Raw genomic sequence first — 4,089 nt, forward strand, 5'->3', positions numbered from 1 at the left:
AGTGAACAATAGGCCAAAGAACCTAACTGTTAAAAAAAAACAACAATCTGGAAAGGACAGGGGGACATGGCAGGGGTCTTGAGGGCACAGTGGGGGACTCAGCTTGAAGGCCGTTCTTAAAGGCGCTCACTCTTATCAGGGACTTCAGCCAGAGACACAATGGTTTTTCTTCTCTATCTGTAGGTGAAGAGCATGCTGGGATTGAATGTGGTGAGTGCCATAGCTGCTGGCCTTGGGATTATCATTCTTTCTTCATCTTTGGCTATTTCAGGCCTGGGGTTTCATGCCAGCTATTGGTGCAGGAACCTTGATACAAAACTGGCTCGTAGGTGCTACGAAATCAAAGTCATCCCTGAGGTGAGAACATGTCCTGGCAAATTAATCATAATTAATAACAACAACAACAATAATAATAATAAAATTGATACCCCGCCCATCTGGCTGGGTTTCCCCAGCCACTCTGGGCGGCTCCCAACACAGGGTTAAAAATGAGATAAAACATCAAACATTAAAAACTTCAGAACCACTTGCAGGCCATTTGCGCCCTGAGAGAAAGTTGCAAGGGGCCAGGGTGGAACAGCAAGCATTCAATATGGTGTTTCTAGTACAAATACTCACAGTAACATGGCTGAGGAGCAAGTGGAGGATGAATGGAAGCTGGTCCATTAAGTAGAACAAAGCACTGCCCCACCAGCCTGACTTTGCCCTCAGCCAGCCTCCACCTGCCTGCTTCCTTATCAGGGCCGTCTCAAGCATATCGGGCACCCTGGCGCCGTGGTGCGGAGATCACTCCGGCGCCCCCCTGCTGGCCCAGGGCCCTGGCACCCCGCGCCACCCAGCCTACCCCTAGAGCCGGCCCTGTTCCTTATTTATGGTACATAGATATATGTGGTAAAGAAGAGTGATTCCTTATGATCGGGACATCTCTTTCATTCATAGAATATACTGTCTGGAATGATGGCTGTTTACCTGGCATTCACCATCCTCGAATTCTGCATCTCCATCTCCACTGCTGCCTTTGGGTGCAAGACGGTGTGCTTGAAAACCCACACAGAAACGGTAACATTTGAAAGGGAGTGGAGTTTGGCAATCCATGCAAACGTGTGGGGATTCTGGAGATGGGGTTGTTGTCCAAATAGTATTCCACACATCAGGGTTGCCATTCTTCATCTGGGATGTTTATAGAATTTATGCTTAGCTTCGCACTGCCAGCTTGCCACTGTGGAGAAGCTAGCATTTGACCAGAAATTACTGACTTTCTTCTCAGATCTGTGGAATTTAAATCCTCCCACCTGTACTCTGGGACGTGTGTCTATTTGCACACATTTTGAAAACGACAAGCGCTCAGTTAAAATGAAGGCATTTCAGAGTACACTTCTCAGTTCCTTATTGTAGGGGAAATAATATTTGAGCCAAACCTCTGAGTGAATAGCTCATCTGCAGGCAGCTTTCTAGGCTGTTGCCATTCTGGGCAATCAGTTGATTGTTGGGCTTGTACAACGCCATGTGCAGAGCTTTGCAAATCTTCATGATCAGCTGATCGTCCAAGCAGGCAAAAATGGGTCACCTGACATTTTGACATCATGCCCTTGATAGGTGGGTTACCTCACTCACCTGTTAAACTTTGCCCAATGGGGCGGGAGAGATAAGGATACAGTTTGTCACCCCTTTTTTAGCTCATAAAGCTGCCTAGATAAGACTGAGGGTGTGTGAGTAATGCTTAAAAAAATGTTGAGGCCAGAAATGAGGTTCAACAACATTTCTGGTGTTCAGAGGTGGGATGCCCCCCTGGGTCCCTTGCCTCTCCCCATCAATAGCAAAAATTATGGAAAACTGCACAATACTATGCAAAACCTAAGAAATTGCGCAACATCGTCATTCAGAATTTAGACCTTTAAGGGGGCAAAATGGCAGAGTCCATAGTCTGGATACCAGCTCTGAGATTTTCACATGATGTCAAATATGATATTAATTGCTAGCTGGTGGCAGCTGATGAAGGGTGGGTTGGTATTGGAGGACATAGCTACTTGTCATGCTTCAGGGAATCAGTTTCATCTCCACCTTGGCAGTAGATAAGGAGAACAAAGGGAAAGGGGTCTTCTTACCAGTTAGAAAAGTTTAATAACCACAGCGAGAGAACAAAAATCCCATCTAGAAATGGAGGTGCTCTCAATTAAGGCTTACACCCCCTTTCATCCCTATTAAGCCACTTGCACCCTCTGTGCTTTGTGCGCTTTCTGTTCTGTCACTTTCTGAGCTCTTCTTGACCTTGGGCTGAGCAGAGGAATGCTTTCCAGAGACAGTCAATCTGTTAACTCTCTTTCTCCCAGCGTTTCTTCTCCTAGCTGATCCCCATCCAGTATTTCCCAGCTTCTGCCTTCTATGTCCCTCTGCAAACCACTGTTCCAAATCTATACTGTCCTCCTGCTCTTGGGAAGATTCAGGATACGAATCAGGAGCAGGGGGAGGCTTCCACCATTCCTCCTCAGTGCAGCCCTCCTCAGCATGGTCCCTGACACTATTTGACCAAGTAGCCTGCCCCTGCCCCTACTAAGCAATCCTGCTATCCTCAGAAAGTTTGCCAAACTCTGCCCCTTTATTCACAAGCTGAGCAGCAGACCAAAACTCTCCCAGGCTGATTTTCTTCCTTTCTGCAGGTTGTGGTGGTTTACCAGAACACGATTCTGGGCAGTGCTAATGCTGCCAATCTCCCGGCTTCTGGCAAGGATGCAAAATACACCTGAATTGTTGCTTCCTCCATGCAATGGTCCTTCCTCAAAATCAAGAGCAGAAAAATTCAGACTTTTTCATACCGTATATTCCAAACAGGCTTCTTAACAGATCTCTAATGAAAAGGATAACCTGTCCAAGACAATATATGCCACAAACTATACAAAACAAGATAAATAGGCATGGAAATCCCTGATAACAATGTGGAAACGCCTTGAGCCAGCAGAACTTTAAAATTTTGGATCAAACTCTAAAATTGGGGTGTTATATGACCCTAAAGCCCAACTAGGGATGAATGGGAATCTGTAAAATCAATTCATATCTACCAAAGGGACCTGGGCAAAAGTGGTTTTCTGTTTTACAAGCTGCCTGGAACCCTTAGCAATTGACTTTTGATAGATTCTCAGTAGTGCTAACTACTGACATTACTAATCTGAAAATGGTAATTAAGAGGCAGCAGCGGAGCTTCATGCTCTGCCACCTGGGACATGATGCGCGCTCTCCGTGCGCAGGGACGGGGTGTGCGTTTTGGGGGCGGGGCGGGCAGCTGTGATGGTGCCCCTGGGATCGCGCCGCCCAGGGCGCCCCGCCCCCACCACCCCTATCTTCCTACGCCCCTGTTGAGAGGAATATACATAGTGTTACCTTGACACTACTGCTATATTTTATAAAGTCTCAATCACAATTTCAGTGGGACACTTGGGCTTGTTTCTTCTTCCAAATTCCATCCCAGGGAGGGGGTTTTTTAGTCACAATTGTTGAGAAGCCTTGCTCACAAACTGTTTATAAATCTATGTCTCCAGTAAGTTTGCTAATATCTCATTGCTGTCATTTCTTCTTTCTCTATGTTTGATACTAAAAAAAAACTTGTAGACTTTACAGAGAAGAATTATTTCTGTATATGATTTTGTTTATCCACTAAAATATTGTGAATAAGTTGCATATCATATTTTACTTTATAATAAAATTAGAAGGTGTCATCACTCTATTTTCATTGGCTGTTTTTCAAGATTCTAAAGGCAAGGGCAGCATGAGGTTGCTTTGAGAAAACATTGTGATGATGCAGGGTAGGGAGAGAATTGAGCCGGAGCAAATGAAAAGGTGCTAGATCCCTTAATTCTCGGGTGTATTTATTTATTTCATAAAATCTATATATACTGCTTGACTGGGGTTTTTTTTAAAGTGGTTTATGAAAGTGTGTTCACATTACTACTTAGCCTGCATCCAATGTTCCCCTGCTGCTTATTTTTGAAATCGCATTCCCATCATGCTAGTTACAGTCATCATACCGGTAGTGATCCTGTAGTTTCTTCACAAAGGCTTCTGTTTGATCCGGTGTGTGCCCCCCACTCATCGCCC

General features: G+C 45.1%; 1 long non-coding RNA gene across 1 annotated transcript; it reads left to right on the forward strand.

Annotated features, from left to right (window-relative positions):
* Nucleotides 1-245: 245 nt before the first annotated feature.
* Nucleotides 246-2,736, forward strand: LOC132592300 (uncharacterized). The gene is made up of 3 exons (XR_009557730.1): nucleotides 246-357; nucleotides 940-1,059; nucleotides 2,658-2,736. It is a non-coding gene; the product is annotated as an uncharacterized LOC132592300 (long non-coding RNA).
* The last annotated feature ends 1,353 nt before the right edge of the window (nucleotides 2,737-4,089 follow it).

This window comes from Zootoca vivipara, chromosome 6 (assembly GCF_963506605.1).
Source record: "Zootoca vivipara chromosome 6, rZooViv1.1, whole genome shotgun sequence".
Classification (NCBI taxonomy): domain Eukaryota; kingdom Metazoa; phylum Chordata; class Lepidosauria; order Squamata; family Lacertidae; genus Zootoca; species Zootoca vivipara.